Below are 22,791 nucleotides of genomic sequence, written 5' to 3' on the forward strand. Positions count from 1 at the left end.
AGTCAAGTACCCTGCCTATTCTTAAAGAAGTCTGGAACCTGACAGATGGTCCTAGAAGCGTTCTTCTTGATATCTTACCTCCTTTCTTCCCCTCTAGAGTCTTCAAGTGACAAAATAATACATTAAAGGGGACTTTCCTCTGCTCCATTGCAGCATTTCTTATATTCTTATGAAGCAGTTTCAGTCTAAGTTCAGCAAAGGGTTAGATCTACACTTGGAGTAGCTAATAAAATTTTTAAAAATTATTTTCTTCCTTGTACCACTGAGTAGACCCTCTTTTAAAACGTGCAAAGAGTACTCAAATCAAAATACATACTACAGGCTTATATTTCATATGGAAAAAAAATAGTATACCTGCCACCATTCCTCCTACTTCATGGTGGTTTTGAGAGCTAAGAGTTGGAGTTAAGAATATCTTTAGATGGGGGTGCCTGGGTGGCTCAGTCATTAACAGGAATACAGCAGAGGAGACTTTGGGGGAGGAAAGATTTTTTACCTCAATAATTCTTCCTCAAAACTCTGAAACTTTACTTACAACTTTTAAAAACTACAGTCATGATGGAAGTGCTTCTTTCAGACCTGCAGCCTTATTGGAAGCTTTGAGGTTTCTGTCAAGCTTTTTAGATCAAAGACATGGATGGGCTTGAAGTTAAGGTTAGTTTCACTTTATAATACCACTAAAATGAACACCACAAAGTTTTGGGGGTTTTTTGTTTTGTTTTGTTTTTAAAGATTTTATTTATTTATGTGACAGAGAGAGACACAGCGAGAGAGGGAACACAGGCAGGGGGAGATGAAGAGGAGAAGCAGGCTTCCCACTGAGCAGGGAGCCTGATGCAGGACTCGATCCCAGGACCCTGGAATCCTGACCTGAGCCGAAGGCAGATGCTTAACAACTGAGCCACCCAGGTGCCCCCATCACAAAGTTTTAAAAACAAGGGATTGATTCCTTGGATTTAACTATATCTTTTATAGGTAAGTATCTGGCAAAGTCACATTTACAAAAGTATATACTTGGTTGAATTGAGGACCCGGGTACTTCAGACATCTAAATTTACTGAGCTTTTTTCAGTTAGTTTGTCTCTCTGCTTATTCCCTTTTGTTTCACATTTGATTGATCAGACCTTAGACTAAAATGACCAAATGATCTGGTTAAAACTTCCATTAGGAAGCATAATACCACAGAAAAAATATTCACAATAAAATTTTAAATGGTGAACAACACAGGTATATGGAATAGGATACAGTTTGGTTAAAATATGTATATATATCTTTCTCAAAAGACACTATGTGCATAAGCATAGAAAATTATCTGGAGGCATTAACAGATTTTCTCTGCTAGTAGCATGAGGGATAATTTCATTTTTTTATGTAGTCCCTCTCTCTCTTTCCCTCTCTCCCTCCCCATTCCTTCTTGCCCTCCCTTGCCATAAAAACAGCTATTAATATCTAAAAAACACCTAGTGTTATCAGTTGTGTATATAAACCAAACCATCAAAAACTTCTGCTTAGAGTATAAATCAGTATAACATATAAGAGCAATTAGCAACACAGTAATGATTATCATTCCCAGTTTTTGGCTTACCATGTTCCTATATACTGTACTGTTTCCCACGGTTTAACTGTAACCCTGGAAGGTGGTCGTTCTTACTATTCCTATTCTACAGATAAGAGAAACTGAGGCATGAGGATATTAACTTGCTGAAATTCACACCACTAGTAAATTATAAAAGTCCAAAATTTCTGGTGGCAGCGGCAGGCGTGGAGTGAGCAGGAGCACGGGGTCTCTTTACCAGTGTGGTAAAGCCCCAACGCCCTCACCATGGACTTCCAGCATCGCCCTGGGGGATAAGACCGGGAGTGGAGGCGTGGCCTCCTCCTTGGAGAGCAGCCGAGACCACAGGGAGCGCCTCTGGCAGCAGGCCCTGGAGACCATCGACATCAACAAGGACCCATATTTCAAGAAGAACCATCTGGGCTCGTACGAGTGCAAGCTGTGTCTGACCCTGCATAACAGTGAGGGGAGCTACCTGGCACATACCCAAGGGCAGAAGCATCAGACCAACTTGACCCGGCGAGCCGCCAAGGAGGCCAAGGAGGCCCCTGCCGAACCGGCACCAGAAAAGGTCACGGTGGAGGTAAAGAAGTTTGTGAAGCTTGGCCGACCAAGCAGAGGGACACGGAGATGGGCCAGCAGAGCCTCCTCCTCCAGATTGACTACCCTGAGGTCACCGAGGGCATCATGCCCTGCCACCGCTCCATGTCTACCTATGAGCAGAGGATCGAGCCTCCTGACCCGTGCCGGCAGTACCTGCTCATGGCTGCCGAGCCCTATGAGACCATCGCCTTCAAGGTGTCAAGCAGGGAAATCGATAAGGCCGAAGGCAAGTTCTGGACTCACTGGAATCGGGAAACCAAGCAATTTTTCCTGCAGTTTCACTTCAAGATAGAGAAGCCACCAGCCCCACCGAGCCTCCCTGCTGGGCCTCCTGGGGTGAAGAGACCCCCGCGCCCCCCCACGAATGGTCTGCCCCTCCCGGCTGCCTCTGCCAGAGTCTTTGCCCCCACCACCACCGGGAGGCCTGCCTCTGCCACCCATGCCGCCCAGTGGGCCTGCACCTTCAGGGCCTCCGAGCCCTTCCCAGCTGCCCCCCACCCCCAGCACCCGGTGTCCACCCCCCGGCACCAGAGGTCCACCCCCCAACATCTGGGGTCCACCCCCCAGCACCAGGAGTCCACCCCCCAGCTCCTGGGGTTCACCCCCCGGCACCGGTGGTCCACCCACCAACATCTGGGGTCCACCCACCGACTCCGGGCGTCCACCCTCCAGCCCCAGGGGTCCACCCACCTGCTCCGGGTGTCCATCCTCCCCCATCTGCTGGGGTTCACCCCCAGGCTCCAGGGGTACATTCACCAGCTCCTGCAGTTCACCCCCAGGCCCCGGGAGTGCACCCTCCAGCTCCTGCAATTCATCCCCAGGCCCCTGGGGTCCACCCACCAGCCCCAGGGATCCACCCCCAGCCTCCTGGGGTCCACCCTCCACCTCCTGGGGTCCACCCCTCAAATCCTGGGGTACATCCCCCAACTCCCATGCCCCCGATTCTGAGGCCCCCACTGCCCTCCGAAGGCCCTGGGAACATTCTTCCCCCTCCCTCAGCCAACTGAAAGGCAGCCCCTTCTCCAGGCAAGTCTGGTGTGTTTTCTTGTGTTTTCCTTTAGAGCTGAGTTTGATGCTTTTGTACGGGGCTGTGTTGTGTTCCCACTGCTCATTAAAGGCCTCCCCCTAGGCCCGGCTTGCAAAAAAAAAGTCCAAAATTTCTGATGGTCCAAACCCAAAATGGAAGACATTGCTCTTAATCGTCATGCTAAGGTGTGAAAAGTCACAGACATGTACAAAGACATCTCTAATAATGTTAAACTAGTAAATCATTATTACCTCTGCTTTGTTCCACTTGGATTGGTACAAATACAGTAGCTACATCTACCAACTTTGCCCAGTCTTGCTCCATTTTGAATTTTTTTTAAGCTTTCTCCTGTCATGTTTTGTTAATATTAAACCTCCTTAGCCTGTTAACTGGCATGCCTTTCTCCTACAGAAAGTAGAACATGAAGGGGCGCCTGGGTGGCTCAGATGGTTAAACGTCTGGCTTCAGCTCAGGTCATGATCCCGGGGTCCTGGGATCGTGCCCCACATCGGGCTCCCGGCTCAGCAAGGAGCCTGCTTCTCCCTCTCCCTCTGCCTCTCTCCCTGCTCATGCTTTCTCTCTCTCTCAGTATCTCTGTGTCTCAAATGAATAAATAAAACCTTTAAAAAAAAAAAAAAAGAAAGTAGAACATGAAGAAGATATTGTCATATAACTATACAATAGAGTAAAAAACAGCTGTTAAAAATATTAAGGAAAGGGGCGCCTGGGTGGCTCAGTTGTTAAGCGTCTGCCTTTGGCTCAGGTCATGATCCCAGGGTCCTGGGATCGAGCCCCACATCAGGCTCCCTGCCCCGGGGGAAGCCTGCTTCTCCCTCTCCCACTCCCCCTGCTTATGTTCCCTCTCTTGCTGTGTCTCTCTGTGTCAAATAAATAAAAAATCTTTAAGAAAAAAATATTAAGGAAGATGTCTAATGAATTGATATGGAGTGATTTCTAGGATAGACTGTTAAGTGAAAAAATCAAAGTGCAGAAGTATCTCTAGTATGGTATCTTTTGTAAAAGAAATAAGTGATTATAAGAAAATACATGTGCAACTGCTCATTTGTACAAAAGAAATGCGAGGAGGATTAACCTGAAAGTAAAGAGACTAGTTATGTATAGAGGGTATGAAGGGGATGGAAAGAGGGGAGAATGGGTGTGGGGTGGCAGGGACAAGGGATACATTACTTTGTAAACCTCCAGCTCTTAGAATCACAGTTATGGTTCATACTTTTCACATATCCCCAAGCAAAAAATGATTAAAGCTTGGACGAGGAACAAAGTGCAATGCAAAAATGCAATACAAAAATTAAAAATGAACCTAACTCCATTACAAATTAATCACAAAACCACAGTAAAGGGGTGGGGAATAATAAAACTAACCTAAATAACTAGAAAATAATATCCTGACTGGATACTGTAAGGCTGAAGACAAAAATAACTATGTAAATGCAATAATTTAGTCAGTAAGTGGGTAGAGTTTAACAATTTTGAAATGAACTTGATGTGTGCACTAGAATTAAATAAATAAATGCATTGTAGAAAACAGGAACGAGATTTTTCAGTATTGGAGAGAGAAGCGACAAATAAAGGGGGAAGACAAAAGTGAAGCCCGAGGTAACAGTATGAATGCATGTTAATATTGGATTATGACCCATAGAATCAAATAAATATCCATGAGTCCATACTCATGGATATAAATAATCAATTATCTGGATAGATGGGAGAGAAAGATAGCTGTCTTGCTATAGAATTCCAATAAATAAATGTTGAAGGAAAGAGAGAAACAGAACATCACCATAAAGCAAATAGCGTAGTAATAATCGCTACAGAACCGAGATCCACCAACGCATGCTAAAATCATGGGTGAAAGTTTGAAGAGAAACTGGATTTCCCTAGTTTCAAAGCATCTGCCCCAAGATATTTGTTAACAAGGGAAAAGGTCATAACTGTCAAGTGAAGAAACCCAGCAGAAATCATCTTAACCAAGTAATCAACATCAACACTACCAGTAACAAGACATACTGCCATCACAAACCCCATGATACGATGCACTAAGGAGGACGCAACATCATCTCTGTGGTATTCTTGCCAAAAATACATACGCTCAATCCAATCCTAGGAAAACACCAGAAAAACCCAAATCAAGGGTTGGCAAAGTATATTAGGCAAAATAACTGATCTATACTCATCAGAAATGGTCATAAAGGTTAAGGAAGGGTGAAGTACTGTTAGAGATTTTAGGAGAACACAGAGGGAAAAAAAGCAACAAAATGCAATGCAGGATACTGAATGGAATCCCAGAAAAACAACCACAACAAGACATTAGTGAAAAAACTGGTGAAATTTGAATAAGGTCTTTATTTTAGTTATTAGTGTTATGTTGTCAGTGTGAATTTCTTGATTTTGACAACTGCACAATGGTTAAGTAAGGCTTCAACCTTGTGGTTTCCCCTATCGCAACCTAGGGCAGGGATATATGGAAATTCTGCACTAGTTTTGCAACTTTTCTGTAAGTTTAAATACAGTTCAATATCAAAAGTTAAAAGAAAAGATACCGTCTCTACTCCGACAGAACTGAAAATGCTTTTGAAGAAGTAAATCTATTTTTGAGGAGAAAGACCAAATTTTGGGGAAAAAACACTCTAATGTGAAAATAATAGCAAGGAAACTACATTTGGTCCAAAATTCCTACTTTTTGGCAGTTATAGCTTAAGAATTTCTATCAACAATCTGCCCCTTGTATACAACACACTTAAGAGTTTTTATTCCTCTACTGTAATCAATCTTAATACTCCAGTTTCAGCAGAGGCATCTTTCCCCTTCCCGAAGATGGGACCTTACGAAGCTCTTTGTCATCTCTTAGCTATTTACGACTCCAACCGTGAAAAACCTCTAATACATTTGATTTGGGGCCCAAAGGAACCCTATGGCTGAGATGGACAACTCGGGCAGTTCGTTTTACTTTCATCTGCTGAGATGGTGCATTTATTTGCTTTCTCACATCATGAAAAAGCCAGGTTGGGGTTTTGTCTTTTTTCTACTCCTCTATCCCGTTCTCTCCCCTATTTAATGGTGTCTGTCAGAAGAAGAGCTCTCAAGAGGCAGCTATGTAAGTTAATCAGTCAGGGCCCCAGCGCCCAGGAACTGTTTGTTACAACAGCAAAGGGAATGAAGCATATATAATGATGCCTCCAAGCAACAGACTAATTAATACCTCTCTCTTCTTTGAAGAAAATGACCCAATATTGAACTCCAGTGGATTATACAACATTTTAATTTACTATCTGCTAAAAGGAAGACTACTTTATAAAATGCATTCCTATTTATTCATTCTCTGATAACACTAGTAGTCATTCAAATTGGACCCCCTGGCCAAGGTCTTAAAAGAAACTTGACTAGGACAAGTAGATATTTAATATATGCCATTATACTCACGCCCCTTTTTTCTACCAAAACAGATCCATATGGAAAGAATCTGTGTCACAGGGGCAGCCAGTAACTCCTCCTTGTTGCTTCCTCCTTCCCTCCCTCTACTTTTGCTCAAGTTATTATTGGTAAAGTGTTTGCAAAGATTTGCCTTCCAGACAACAATTCAGAATAAAAGGCAGGAGATAAACACTCTTAGAAATAACATCCTAGTCAAATGCAAAACTGCCTTATTAGGAATTAAGAGAGGCAGCACAGCAAGTCCTAAACCTCACTTTGTTGCTGGGCACAGGAACATGAACATCTTAAGACTCCTGGAGCCTTTCTTCACCTGTGACTAAGACACTGGAGCTCGATAGCCTTGAATGAACTCTCCGGGTCAAAAATGATTGTGCAGTCAAACGTTCCTTGTGTTCTTAGATCTAGCAGATGAAAATACAGATGTCCATGTCCCGTGCAATATTTGGGATATACTTACCCTAAAACTTACTCATTGCTTATCTGGAATTCAAATTTAACTGAGTGTCCCATATTTTATCTGCTCACTCCCCTTTTCCCTTCTGAGAAATGAATAAGTAATGCTAAGTTAACTTAACTTCCAGGGCCTGGATTTTTCTATAAATCTACTACTTCCTCATTGTGGTACTCAAGCAATTTATTTAATTTTTCTAATTCTGTTTCCTCGTCTGTAAAATGGGATAATTATTATAACTTGCTCATAGGATTGTTGTGGAAGGAATCAGTCTATATGGTGCTTAGCAGAATACCATGCATCCAATAAACGCTTGCTCTTATTATTGTAATTACTTTGTTATTATGTTTGCATTGAATAAAATATTCCTTAAAAGAGCAAACAAGTCAATATGCAAAGTTTGGGTTTATCAGAAAGCTAGAAAATGTCTTTGCTGAGCAAGGTACAGGGAGAAGAAGAATCTGTGAATAAATTGAGACTCCCTAAATTACACTGTAAGATTTTCCTGTAATCCCTTAGTAATAATTACCATCAGGCTTCAGAATGAGGAATGCTTACAGAATTTTCTTCCAGTGTTTCATACATTTCATTTTTCATTTCAATTCAGAATAAAAGGCAAAAGAATTAGAGTGAAACAAGTGAGATAAGCCCAAACAAATATGAGGAAAAGGAAAATATGTAAATTAAGAACACACTTATCACTGGCCCTTTAAAAAAAAAGGAATTGACAGGGACCTCTAGTGAAATATTTCTGTCTAGAGGCTGGTTTACAATCCCTTCCAAGATTACCTATGCCTGGATAGCAGCCAATATTTAAGCTCTTCTCTTCGAAGTGTTCTATCTGCCCCTTCCACCTTCAGATTCTCAAGACGTCTCCTAAGAACCCATCAACACCAATACAAAGACTGTAAAATAACATTTTCCTCTTGGCTGGATGCAAAAACCAGAACAGCAGAAAGGTTCTCGATGAAAATTGTTTGAATCACTATCAACTCATTCTTTCTGCTGTCTAGATGGGTAAAAAAATTAATAAATAAAGGGGGCTTTAAGTCTCCAGTTATACCAGCAGTTTCCAAAGACCATTCCTTTTTCCCTGGAGCCAGGATCAACATAAATGATTCACTGTCTTTATAGCTAGTATTCATAAGTATTTGAGGGTATCCCATGGACTCAAATGAGTTCTTTTTCTCTATCTGGACTCAAGAGGTTAATTATTTCTGTCAATGCAAGTCTGGCTTCCTGTTAACGAATCCCAGTGGGTCCTTTTCCCTAGTCTATCAGATAAATTCCAGATTCCAACATCCTAAGGTAATTTTTTTCCTACATTATATTGCTGCTCAATTGTGCCACCTCTAAAAAAATACGTGACTCTCTCTAAGGTCTTCAATTTTCCCCCCTAACTTCCTTAATAAGAGATCAGCCTGACAACTTCATCAACTTCACAAGTATACACTGATGTTTGTTGTAGGGGATTCCCAGTGATTATAGGAACTCTGTTCTAGTCATCACATTCCCATTTTAATAGTAATCTTTTTTTAAGATTTTATTTATTTGACAGAGAGAGACACAGCGAGAGAGGGAACATAAGCAGGGGGAGCAGCAGAGGGAGAAGCAGGCTCCCCGCGGAGCATGGAGCCCGATGCGGGGCTCGATCCCAGGACCCCGGGATCATGACCTGAGCCGAAGGCAGATGCTTAACGACTGAGCCACCTGGGTGGCCCTTTAATAGTAATCTTTAGGGGCACCCGGGTGGCTCAGTCGTTAAGCATCTGCCTTCGGCTCAGGTCATGATCCCGGGGTCCTGGGATCGAGCCCCGCATCGGGCTCCATGCTCCGCGGGGAGCCTGCTTCTCCCTCTGCTGCTCCCCCTGCTTATGTTCCCTCTCTCATTATCTCTCTGTCAAATAAATAAATAAAATCTTTAAAAAAAGTAGTGATCTTTAAAAGGAACCTCAGGCGTTCAAGTTGAGATCTGAGTTGATTGAATGGCAGCCTTTGCACATGTATGTGTGATCTGCTTAGCAGAGAGAAGCAAGTTCAGACAACTTTGTTATGTAACTATCTGAGGCTAAGTGTAACTATCTGAGGATAAGTGGCACTTTAAAGCCATAGGCACAAAAACGTGCATGTGAAAATACTTTATAAAATTTAAGCTTATCACTATAAAATCAGGGCATTATTAGCTTTATTTAGAGAAAAAAGGGGAAAAAGATGCATAGAGAGCTACCTTTGAGGTTTGAAAATCTCCAGAGAAGAAATATGATGACAGAAAAGACAATGTATTGTGGACTCCACTCTATTCCTATTATTTTCTCTCTCTGAGGCTCAGTTTCATTTATAAAAGGCAAATGACGATGCCTCCCTCAGAGATTACTTGATTAAACATAATAGTATATGTAACACCACCAAAAATAGTGTCTGGCAGTTAGTAGAAGTTCAATAAAGGCTAATTTCCATTGTGCTCCTCTTCTTCAACATTCCCTTTTGAAATGAAAATATAACTGAAGAAGCCACAATTTGATTCCTTTATTACTTCCGAACATTCTCTTTATTAACCCTGCAGGAACAGGAACAGGGAAAACAACAAGCATGTGGTAGGAAGGGATCAATACTGATGAGGAGAGATGAATCATGTCAGAATTCTCCACAGAATATACTAGGAGCAAAGGTTATTCTTAGGCTTAATTAAAGTTGCAAAGTTTATCTTTCCCTCTCTGTCATTATGGAATTCTTCACCCAAGGCAGAGCTTATTATTAGTGTGAAAATGAATCATGAAGCTAGATCTGGATAAAGAAAAATAATCTATGCAGTGGAAGACCTTCCAATGAAGACATGCATCTTTTTCAAGCGGGGTAACTAATCACAGAATCAGAGGCACAGGGGAGGGACTACTGTGTGACAACTTTTTAAAGGTTCCACAGATGATTCTGCTGCCTGGCAAGGATTAGGCCACTGCACTGTTGTAGAGCGTGCTTGTGCCTAGAAGGTATCAAAGCTCTCAGAGAGCTGAACAAAATTAGCGCTGAAACATATTAGCTGAAAAAAAATTAAAAAGCAGAAAACCTATAATAGAAGAGTCCCCTCCATATCCGCCATGGGAATTGGGATCTCTTCCCTTAAAGAAGAATCTACATGGGAAAGAGCCACTGTGTACTCTATTAAAGGGTTTCTCTACCCTCCCCCACCCTCAACTTCATGTACTGAAACACCAAATAGTCAGCACACGACCCAGTGTATTTCATGAAGTACGCTCAGTAAAGTTGTCCAGTGTCATCAAAACTGTGAAGGAGTGACCTGCATGGAGAATACACTTAGACTCAAAATTTACTCTATTGACTCTTCAACCAGGGTCCAAAACACAGTGAAATCTAATGTGGGCAGATGGAAGGAGAAAGCTGAAAAACGAAAGGAGGGGGTTAGTGAGCTTGTAGGAGTAACCCTAGAAAGAGACTTGGAAAGAGAGTGGAGGCTGTGAATCCAATTGAGCTATAAGGACTGGCTTGGTGGGATCTTTAGTTGAGAGAAAAACGCCACAGTGATAAGAAGTAGTAAGGACAGATTACAGAGAGTGGTGCCTGCTGCTGGAAGGAAAACTACAATTGACCAGACCAGAGATGGAAAGTCCCCAAGCTGAAGCTCTGTCAGAGGCCTGGAAGAGAGGGAAGGATGGAGCGTTTACAGGCAAAAAATTTGACAAAAGTGAAGTTAAGGGACAAAGGAAATCATTAAAAGACTATTTTTTGATTCCTTGTTTGAAAGATGGCAACATTATCCTGAGCTTGGGAGAAAGTCATAGCAACTTATATTTTCATTATATTCCATTTGAACTAAAGGGCATGGAACCCAAGTTTTGGAGAGAAAAGGTTGAAAGATCCAGAGATTTCTGGCAAAAGGGAAAAACCTGAAGTTTGTCTGTAAAACCTGCTTACAATTATTATTTGTGTATATGTCTTTTTCTTGTAAGGGACTCTAAATCTGTGATCTTTGCATTCTCCATGGTGCCTAGTAAAATACCTGACTCAAATAATCTTGAGCTTAATTTGATCATAAATCATAATTTGATCAGAAGCCATCTGGTCTGAGTTCTAAAGTCAGATAAACCTAGGTTGAAATCAGCTTCATCACTCATTAGCCGTGTGACATTGAATAAATTAATTACTCTTTCTAAACTCAGCTTCCTCATCTGTAAGATGGAATTACTGAGAAGATTGGAAGAGACAATGTATACAAAGTACTTGCCATAGCGCTTAGAAAATTGCCAGCATTTAATAAAGGATAGTTCTTATTATTTTTATTATTGAGCTCTTTTTCTTCTCACACACATAATCCATGGTATCTGATGCTACACATACATCAGTCGGCCAGAAACCCAAGTAAATCAATGAATAAGAAAAGGACACCAATCAATCTTCCAATTTTTCTACCCTGCCAAGATCCTGGCAACTGGTAGTGAGAAAAAAACAAAAATCTACTGCAGAGATGCATCATCTTTGTTATCAGGACAGAGTGAGATGATGTCACAGTTAGCAGGGGTCTTTACAAATGAAGACAACTCTACTAAATACAATGCTATTTCATTCAGCCTTCTTCAAAGACTCAAGCAAAAAATAAATAAATAAATAAATAAATAAATAAATAAATAAATGAAATACTCCTCCCCAAAAAACAATTGAGATGCCTTAGCTTTTGAGGAAATGCATAAAACAAAACACATAGCTTTAGTTTTCAAAAGGTAGACAATATTTTATAAGAACAGGAATGAAAAAATTAATAAATTAATAAAAGTGTTCCCATCCAAAGACAACACTGTTCTTAGAATGCTGGTTCAGAATTAAAAGTCAAATTATTTTATAGCCTATGAAGTTACATTTTCTGAGAAGACGACTATCGGGACAGAACTAAAGGCAATCATCTTAATATATTCTGGGCAGACCCAAGGAAATAGTAACACTTTAAATGGGACAGAGGGGCGCCTGGGGGCTCGGTCAGTTAAGCGTCCGACTCGTGCTTTCAGCTCAGGTCATGATCTCAGGGTCGTGGAATTGAGCCCCGCATTGGGCTCCCCTCTCAGTGGGAAGTCTGCTTGAGATTCCCTGCTCTTCCTCTGTCCTTCCCTCTCCCCTCACGCTCTCTCTCTCTCTCTCTAAAATAAATAAATAAATCTTAGAAAAAAATAAACTGGGACCTAAATTTGGCTTTGTTCTAGACCCGGAAAAATTATTTGTGTATGCTATTTCCCAGACATATATAAAAAAAGAAATTGAATTGAAATATGTGAACGGCATTGGACTATGTCACTTCTAAGCAGATGAATTTTAAAATCCAAACTATTCCTAGTTTGAAAACAGTGCCATTAACTTTGTTCTTTTCCTGCTACTCCCACTTCTTATATGAATTGAGTGGAACTGTAAATCCCCCTCCTAAATGGTTTAGCAATCCTTAAAATTCAGCAAAGAACATTCCCACGTCCAGGAGATACTCTCCTTCATTATTATGGATGACTGACACATAAACAAGTGGGATGCCTAGAACTGGAGCCAGCTCTTCTCTTGCGAATATTCACACATCAAACAATTCTTTCCTCATTTTCATAAAGACAGTTCTGACCATATTATCATAGCTAAAGGACAAAGTATATAGCTCTCAAAACTCAATTGATCTTAGTTATCTAAGTCTTACTTTAAAGGAAGATAACAGAAATCCTTTCTCTATGTAAAAAAGTTAAGCTTAAAAAAAAAAAAAGTGAAAGATTTTCTGGTTCATCCTAAATAGGCTTTGGAGAAAGAATCGCTAAGTGTGAAACTCCTCACCTACTGAATTTCATTGATCAAAGCATTTTGTAAAACAAGCAAATGCAGAATTTTGAGAGGCATTTAAAGGGCTTGTCTTTTAGAAGTTAATACACTTTGCTTAATTTATCATTGATTTCCATTCTCCTTTCCTCTCTTATACTATCACCATGTCTAAGGGAATATAACAAGATTCTTATTTGTCTAGAATTTAGTTTGAATTGCTCAAGCTCCAGATATTCATGGGGGCTGTAAAGTAAACGATGTGTGCATTCATTTGGATCCTAACAACACTTATGGCACCCCTACTGTGTGTCAGGCTCTGGGTAAGCAGGCTGGTGCTGGCTTTACTCCTGCCTCTGAACAGCACATAGCAGGTGCTTCCTGATGTATCTTTGTCATGTTTGCTTACAGGAAGCACATTAATAGAGTCCCAGGAACCTGAAGAAAAGCACTTATCCCAGGCTGGCAGGAGGGGAAGGAGAAGTGCTTCCCTCCACAAGCCTCTTTTGCTTGGACATCTGCTAATCAAGCACCTCTGGGCTCTGCTGCCCCATTACAGCGGGATCACCCAGCTCTGTTCTACCTCCTCACTCAACTGTTCTGGTCTTGAATAGTCCTCTGTATCCACTGTTAGAGGAGATTCAATTCAACTCCCCAGCAGCTCAAACTATAAATAAGGAAGGTTTCTTGCTGATGCCAGGTACCCCCTTGCTCCCTTCCCAACCCTTCTCTACACCCCTCCTCTCCTCCTTCCAGACTCTGTGGGCTAAAAGTACAAATAATGTTGTTCACATATAAAATACTAATTTTAATTATAATTTTTGATTTTACAAAAACTGTCCTCAGATTGCTTTTCAACCTTGTAATAATAATAATAGCAATAACAATAGTGTTTATAAAGACAATGCATTTTACATTCCTCCCCTAAATGGCCCTGCAAAGTGGGTAATAGGGCCAAGGAAATTAAGGGTTAGGTAGGTCAACCTTTGACTTGACCAAGGTCAAACAGTGAGTGATAGAGACAAAATTCAAACCAGGTCCACTCAGATGCCAAAGGCCAGCTTTTCAAAATGCCCCACACTGCTTCATAAGGTCAGGATGTGAGAAGCAAAGCAAAAATAAGATTATAGCCCTAGGAATTTGCTGAATACAAATTTGTTGTCCTTCAAAAGCTTATCAAAAACCAAACCAAAAGAAGTATTTAATTTCTTTCAACAAAAGACAAACACTGTAGAATAAGTTCAAGTAGCCTAAACTTTTGATTTGTACTACTGTGAGTAGAACATACAGTAGTTTATGTTTAAATGAATTCTGGCAATGGAAGAGAATATAATGCACCATAATTGATTTATGGATACTGTGTCTCTTAATAACTCACAGTTAGCAATTTCCAATTTTAACCAATCCCCTTCGATAAGAGCCTGCTCAAAACACTTAACATTGTTTACTTTGAATACCTGGGGCTAGAGCAAATGTTGCCCACTACGATAACCCGATCAGCTAAGCCTGCAGTAAATGTGTTACTCCTACCACCCACATGTTTACTCTGTCCAGTGGTTTCCCCTATAGGTCAAATTATTCCTGTGTACTCTCCCCTAAAACTGAGTTTCATGCTCAGTATTCAAGAGAGTTATGTTGTCTAAGGTCTCAATTCTACAGCTGTCTCTCCATTCATGAAAACCTTGGACATCTTTGACCCTAACTTCTCTTTCTGTATATCACTTTCCAACTTGTGTAAACATATATAAATGTTTACATATGTTTATGTACACAATTTATTCATCTCTTCTGTATGTAAACCAAGTAACTCACTCAGGGTTTTGTTGTTGTTGTTTTAAACACCAGATAGGCTCTAGTTCAGGAAGAATGGTTTTACTTTCCTTATAACATGATTGTAATAACAAAATAGCACTATATATTCTCAATTCCCCTTATTTTGGTCAGTTTCTAATGACTATTTCGTTTTCAAAGGCTCAACTTCATGTTTACACAGTGACACCAGAGAGTCCCTGGTTTATTTCTGTTTCAATCACAAACATTATTTCTCTTCTCAGCACAGTAATTTCTATAACTCATGCAATCAATAGTATCAATCGACTGAATTGTTTTAAATACATATAGTTAGTAGAGGAAGTTTTTGTACCAAATATTGTACAAACCATAAATACTATCAATCAACTTTCCAGAAAGCATTTATTAAGCATGTATTTTGTTAAACAACTCTGTTCCTTCCACTTAGAAACTTATCACCTAGCTCAGTGCTGCTAAATAGAAATATGATGCAAGTCACATATATAATTTTAAGTTTTCTAGTAAAGGTAAAAAGAAATGGATGAAATTAAATTAGTATTATCATTATTATTAAAGTGTTAATATAAATTAAACAAATTTTATTTAACATATCTGAAATATTAATTCCAATATGTCATCATATAAAAATTATTGAGATATTGTATACTTGTTTGTATTAAATCTTCAAAACCTGGCATGTATATTTACACTCAATTCAGACAAGCCACATTTCAAGTGCTCAATGCCACCTGTGGCTGGCCGCTACTATATTGGGAAGCACGGGTCTAGATCAGTGGTTCTCAACCTCACTGCACAGTCACCTGGGTAGCTTTTAAAAATCTGGGTGCTCAGGCCACCCTCGGACCCATGACCAAGAATCTCTGGGAATAAGACCCAAACATTAGTATTTTTTAAAGCTTCCAGGTGATCTCAATGAGCAGCCAAAGTTGACAACCACTTATCAAAAACAGAACGGAGAATGTTAACAAACACAGGAATGTCACCATTTGTTTATTTCAATATCAGGGGATCCAACAATAAATAACATCACGGAGTTCATGACTTGTATGAGAGCAAGAGAGACATTACAACGACTATTCACAATGCTGTGATAACCCCCCCAAATAAAAATGTGAACAAAATACAACAGGATAACAGAGAAGGAAAGAACCCCAATCAGTAGCCTGATAGAGGGCTAGTATTAAATTTCGTCAGATCAGGACTGGAGAGTATTTTTTGAATGGGGGCAATTAAGTGGTTTTCAGTGACTTGAGCAAAAAACATTTTAGTCAATACCATTAAAACCTCATTAATCAGAACCAAATTCAGATTTTATCATTTCTGATAGACGTTGAGCCACAAAATCCTTTTGCCCTATATATATGGGGGGGAGGGTCTACTAAGGAAAAGAACATTTTAACAGGAATAAAATTCTTAATACATTATCTAAATAAAAATAACTGATATATTCATAAGTGAAGCTCTTAATCTGTTAGCTTAATGCACCATATATATTAAAATGTTATCAGAGTTATTCAATTATATTTGTAGAGAAAAGCATAGTAATTCAGACTTTTTAAGTTTACAAGTCTTTTTGTGGTATAAGCACAAATGCTCTTGAATCTGGTTTTCCACTGTCAAATATGCTTCTTAGTATGATAAGCTTTTGAGGAAACTTTCTCCCACTTATCTACTATAGTTGTAAAATAAGAATATGCCTCCAGCAACCTCCCTACCTGAAGTTCTTTTTCTAACTAATACATCATTGTTCCCTTATTTGCTCAAAATGAGCTCAGAATGTTCCTCCTTCATGAAGCCCTCCCTGACTATCCCCCACAGCCCCTCTGTCTGTGTCACCTGGTACACTGTGGACAAGATTCTCGTTACAGTTACTCATATAGACAATTAAGCACAAAACTGTAAACTTTTTCTTGCAATACTGTGAGCTACTTATGGGCAGCTTCATGTCTTTTTTGGTTTCCTATCTCCAGCCCCAGCACAATGAGTGGCACATGGTGAGTACTCCAAAATATTCTTCAAGTTAGATTGAAACAGGAAATGGCACTTCATAGAAACAAACTAAGAGCCAAAATATATTTCCACAAGAATAAAAGAAAAGATTTATACACAAAAAAAGAAAGAAAGAAAGAAAGAAAGAAAGAAAGAAAGAAAGAAAGAAAGAAAGAAAGAAAGAAAGAAAGAAAGAAAGAAAGAAAGAAAGAAAGAAAGAAAGAAAGAAAGAAAGAAAGAAAGAAAGAAAGAAAGAAAGAAAGAAAAAGAAAGAAAGAAAGAAAAGATTGATGCATTAAGCAAGGGTGCACAGAGAATTCTTAAAACTGTGATTATTTCACCTTAAAAGGAAAGGGAGACAGCAAGTATCTGCCTGTACACTGGAAATTTTCCTACAAAGTAATATTATGATTTCCTCCTCTTGAAAGAGAGAAACATATATATCATGATTTCTACACTGAGTATTTAGGGAGTGAATGTGGTTTGTTCAAATAACAAAATAATTGGAGATACTAATATACTGGTCAGCATGACCCAGCCAGGAAACTTGATTTGCGAAACTTATCTTCCTAAGTAAAACAAAAGTAATTGGGTCAATAGAAATAATAATGTGCTGCCCAAGGCTCTCCCTAGATCTTCTGAAAAAATAAGTCGATGAGAAATAGAATTGCCTTTGAGAGAAAAGGACCACTGTGGCTCTGGCCTGCTCTGAGGGACAAGAGGGATGGGGCAGGGACAAGGGTTGGGAGAAGGGGTGAAGGACTCATTGTTCACTGACCAGGGCTATTGGGTGTCTGTTGTAGAGTTTTAATGTCACTCGTAGGGCCTAACTCTACCATCCCAATCTCCCCCAGGATATAAAAAAATAGGGAATTCCAGAGTAGAGCCATGCTCCATGAGACTCCTTCATACTACATCTGCTGCGGGACTCATTCATCCTGAAACACAGAATGCTTGGACCATAAGCATATCCTACATTAGGTCCATAGGTGGGGTGGATGTTTAGTAGTTCTTAGCATTGCCTCGTTTATTCACAATGCTCAAGATATATGAGACTTTACACACACACACACACACACACACACACACACAACATATATATATAACCCAGATAATTCTACAAATAACGACAAATAACAGTAACTATGCCAGATTAAGAACTCTACAAGCTAAGGTTATCTGCAAACCTCTTAAATCTATCCTCCTTGGGAAAAAAATAACAATACAGCAATCTTCTTCATTTTCTCTTTATTTAGAAAATCATCTCTTCCTTTTCTTCCCAAATACAATTGCATCCCTAAAAATGCCTGAAAGCATCTTAACATGTTTAATCACAAAACAGAAAGCAGCCTTCATGTTTAGAAACTTACAGTACTTCATATACTATTTCTTTAATCCAATTCAGAGTCTGAAATAGGTCCAAATTCATATATAGTCCTAATAAGCTTTGAAATAATAGTCCTCTCTTCAAAGAGATAGTACTGTTAATATATAATTGGTTAAGGTTAAACTAATAAATCATAATCAAGCAAAAGTAGGTCTTGAAGAAACTGCCTTAAGCCTCCATGACTTTACAATTCCATATTCAGCACTCATAACAAATCCCAATTCATGTGTGTGAATATATAAATATTCATGCATTGTTAAATGTGCACCTATAAATGCACAGGATACATATGCAGATGTAAATGTGTTTTATGACTTCCGCTTATGAAAATGTCTCATAGACATATATTGGTCTTGGAGAAACTACTACTTTCATATCCATTAGATATAATATATGAGTTTACCATTGTGTCATCATCATGGTATAATGCCATTGTCTAAGATTTATCTATTAGATAACTCAGAGGTATGTAAATGCTCTAGAAATAAAAAGAAAATTGTGAAGCCATTAAATCATGGTCAATAAAACATTTCTGTATCCATAATAATCTAATCCTCCAACTCCATCAAGTTTTAGCTACAATGACTTCCAAACCAATTTACCACTTTCGGGTCTTCCTCTGCATCCTTGTTATGATGACAAATTGCTTAGATTGGCTGACTGCTGTTGCAAGAGCAAGCCAAAGCCAAGCTTTGAAAACCCAAACCAATGATTAAATCAACAGTTGCCCAAATTAAGAAGCAGTCAAGGCTCCACATTAAATGGTTAAGCTTTGGTACTCCCTGAGTTCTACTATTTACTCAATCCAGGGAGCCAGAACAATGAAATTAAACATTTGGATTGTGTTGGAGTTCCTCCCACAAAAGTTCTTACAGAATTTTAGGAGAAAAAATCCTAAAATGGTTTTCATATTGTACAGATTGAGGAAATCATTTGATTCAATGGCTCAATGCTGATAAGCCTCAGTTGACAACAATAAACTTTTCTAAATAAATTATTTGATCCATGCTAAATTTGTGTTGGCCTGTCAATGGCAGGTTATGGAAAGTTGTGGGATGGGGGTAGCCAAGACTGGGCAACAGGATAGAGATCATGGCCAGCAACCAGTTTATATGGACAGGGACTGGGTGGTAAACAATGCTAAAAACAAATAACCAAGGGATAGGGGGAAAAGCCATAATAAGAATGGGAAATATATGTTGGACACTTAATCTATGTGTTAGACTTTGCTAAGTGTATTAAACATAATTATTCTATTTCATTTTCATCTACATTCCATTCATTCATTAAAATGCATTCACAGGTACACATATATATGAATATATATCTACACATATATACACATACCACTGGATATAAAGTAGATGAGGAAACTGAGGTCTAGAGTGGAGTTACTCCAGATCTCACAATTAGTGAATTGCCAAGAGGGGTCTCAATTACAGGCCAGCCTTAGCAGATGCACTTAACCAGTACACTACACTGCTCCCTCTCCCCCATAAGTCTACGAAGAGGGCTAATTTCCAAGAAACTGGTCAAACTGGAGGTTGTAGACAAAGTCCAAGAGTTGGACAGGTGATCTCAGCTTCCAGTGCTGAGATCTAAGCCAGGCAGGGACACAGGCAGCCACAGAATCAGGGCATACCGGGCAGGAGTCTAGAGATTCATGTAAGACAGAAAGGCATAGGAGGAAACAGCTCTTAGGTGTAAATCCGGGCCCACATTGATATTCAAGTCCCACACCAGAGCAAAGTTAGAAACATATCAAAAAGGGAGCATTTCAGAATTTGAGAAAAGGTCCTGGACCCTTTGGCCCGATTTATAAGGCACCAATCTATGCTAATTAAGTGTGTATAAGTCCATGGAGACAGAGGTGTGGCCTGCAGGTCACCGCAGCTGAACACTAGATCTTCTAGGCTGAGGACCACTCATGCTTCTAAAATCTCCACTGAGTTCCAAATGTGGTATTTTCCTCTTTTCCATTTATCACTGTCCTCATCCCCTTATTAGAAACAACAACAACAGTAAGACATCTACTTAGTTCAGTCACCTGGGAAATGCCATGGATAACACAGTACTATGGGTCAAATAATGCATTCAAGAACCAGTCAATTCAGTGGGAAAAAGAAAAATCAAATTGCTTATTTTGCATCATGCAGAGAAAAAAAATAAATAAATTACTTTTGAATATTGTGCTTTTCAATAGTTGTACTGATGTTGGGTAGACATATTCATGAGGCATCTCCACACTTTGTCGCTTTGGTATATTATTTTTTAAACTGCCTTTTCTTCTTGGAATCAAATTTATCCTTTTGGGATGCTTAATTCCTTAATGTCAATCTTTTTTTTTTTTCACTAAGCAAGCAAGTTCTTTGTTTTTTCAACTAAATTCTTTAATCAGCTTTTGTTCAAACCTGTTTATTTCTATCTGCATTACAAATGCTAGATTTAACCAATCTATCAACCCAAGATAATACAAGGAGGAATCCTGTCAGTTTGCCCTTTCCTCTCAGGAACAAGATACTGTATTCTGTAATTTTGAAGAAAAGAAATAATAGAATTAGACTAAGATTGAGGACAAGAGGATGTCAGGCCAATGAAAGTCACGTGGTCCTTCTACAGTCTTCCCATCTTATATGGGGAATTGTAATACATTTGTGCTAAATGCTTTGAGTATTCTCATTATGCAAAAAAGCATTAGAGCCTAGTATATTTTGTTACCATAGTTGTGCCTACTGGGAACTATAATTAAAGCACATTTGAGCAAATGCAATTTTATTTGTTATTAAGCAACTAAAAGCTTAGTCAACCTTGCAAATATGGCATTATCTTAGGATTACAGTATGAGCCAGCCAGCTATCCAGTAAACTTTATTAGGCCCTATCTTTATTAGCAATGCCTCCTATTCCTTTTGTAAGAGACTTCTATGCTATATAACAGTAGTTCTCAAACATTAGGATGCATCAGAAGGCTTGTTAAAACAGTACTGAGCCAGACTCCCAGAGTTTCTCATTCCTTAAATCTGGGATAGGGCTCTAAAATCTGCATTTCTAATATGTCCCTAGGGCATACTGATGATGCTGGTCTACAGACCACACTTTAAGAACCACTGCTATACAATGTAGTGGTTAGAGCTTTGGAGTCAAACCAAGCTGGGTTCATATCCTAGCTCTTCTAAGATCTATATGTCCTTGGGCAGCCTACTTCATCTCTCTAAGCCTCAGTTTATTAATCCACTTAGTGGACATAATAATACCTATGCAATAGGTTTAATATGAGAATTAAATGAGATAAAAATATGGAAAGTGATTAGCCCAGTGCCTGGCAGGGAAAAAAAGCAATGCATGGAAGTGATCAGTTTATTATTATTATTGTTCTTAAGTGGATAAATATATCAACAGCTACTTCAAAGTATTCATAGCCAGCAGTGTGCATCAGACTCACCTGACGCACAGGTAAAAATTTTTGTAAAATTCACACAATGAGCTACCCTCCCCCTCAGAGATTCTGATTTCATTGACTCTAAGATGCCATTGATTATAAGATGGACCATTATTTTATGTACTGCTAAGAAAGAAATTCTGCAATTATACTAGGATTAAACTAATAGAAAATACATTCATATTTCAGAAATGAGAAAATGTGAGAAAAATGTACATCCTGGAGTTAATAAAATACAGTAGGTACAGATGTGAATTTGGGCTTGCTTCCCAGGCTACTGTGATGTGCAATTCTGGTTAAAAAACACTGACCTAGTCAATGTGATAGCTGCAGAGGGAACTCAGAGTTCAGACGCCTCAAAGCTAAGACAGCACACAGGTTGGAAGGCCTGAAACTATAACACAGGCCAATCTCATGATCCATCAAATAATTCCACTGGCTATTAATGAAACAAAAATATTTCCACTTGGTTTGACAGCATCTGCACTCCAAACCTGGAAGAGGCCTTCTCCCACTGAAGAGCAGTTATTCACATGATGAGAACAAATCAATCCATTGGTAGAGCCAATCAGATCAGAGGAGAATGTAGTACAGTCTGCAAGAAGGTGTCAGGCCAAGACAGACTTTTCTTCCTAAACAGGAATTCCAATCCTGAGATTTGAGGGGTATTGGGGGAGACTTTTAAGGAAGACCGAACATGATTTCCATTTGGGAGAGAAGGGAGCATGGTCAAGGTCCCACACCTTATTGAGACTGGCTGTAGTAAGTTTTTATCTTCCATCTTGATTTTTAAATTGTACTGTGTAAAGTGCTGGGGAAAAGAAGCTGATTTTGTATAATCTGACTGTTTTATCAAATTTATGGTAGTTGCAATTTCCCTTCAATCTAAGAACATTGGATGAAGACATTAGTAGCATATGACCTCCTTCAACTTGATACTAATGCTCTCACCCATAGGAAATGCATTCGTTCTGTAACATAACTTAGAACAGAGCAGTATCTTCTGCCATTTTTATTTGGGAGCTTACAATTTCTAATAACTTCAGTAAATGGTCTCTGGTAGTCTCCATGCACAAGTGAATTATAACAAGAAAATAAAATAATATTAATTTTAGCTCCTGACAATTCTAAGAATGTAAATTACTAATGAAATGTTGAAATAAAACCATAGCTGTATTTGCAGATTTCCAACTATGAAAATTTCATTTTAACTCTTTCCTATCTTGTGACTACCCAGTCCCTCCTTAAATGAATGGGATCACTAATAACTATGAGTTTGCTAATGA

At 39.2% G+C, this 22,791-nt stretch overlaps 1 protein-coding gene and 1 pseudogene across 1 annotated transcript in view; one reads left to right on the top strand and one right to left on the bottom strand.

The window, feature by feature from the left end:
* The window catches only part of GRM8 (glutamate metabotropic receptor 8), a 757,410-nt gene that overhangs the window by 470,144 nt on the left and 264,475 nt on the right, over positions 1-22,791 (bottom strand). The window lies entirely within an intron of this gene.
* LOC114210633 (splicing factor 3A subunit 2 pseudogene) lies at positions 1,823-3,165 on the top strand (annotated as a pseudogene).

Source organism: Eumetopias jubatus, unplaced genomic scaffold (genome assembly GCF_037043125.1).
Source record: "Eumetopias jubatus isolate StellerSeaLion01/CBP00866 unplaced genomic scaffold, mEumJub1_p1.0 scaffold_14, whole genome shotgun sequence".
Taxonomy (NCBI): domain Eukaryota; kingdom Metazoa; phylum Chordata; class Mammalia; order Carnivora; family Otariidae; genus Eumetopias; species Eumetopias jubatus.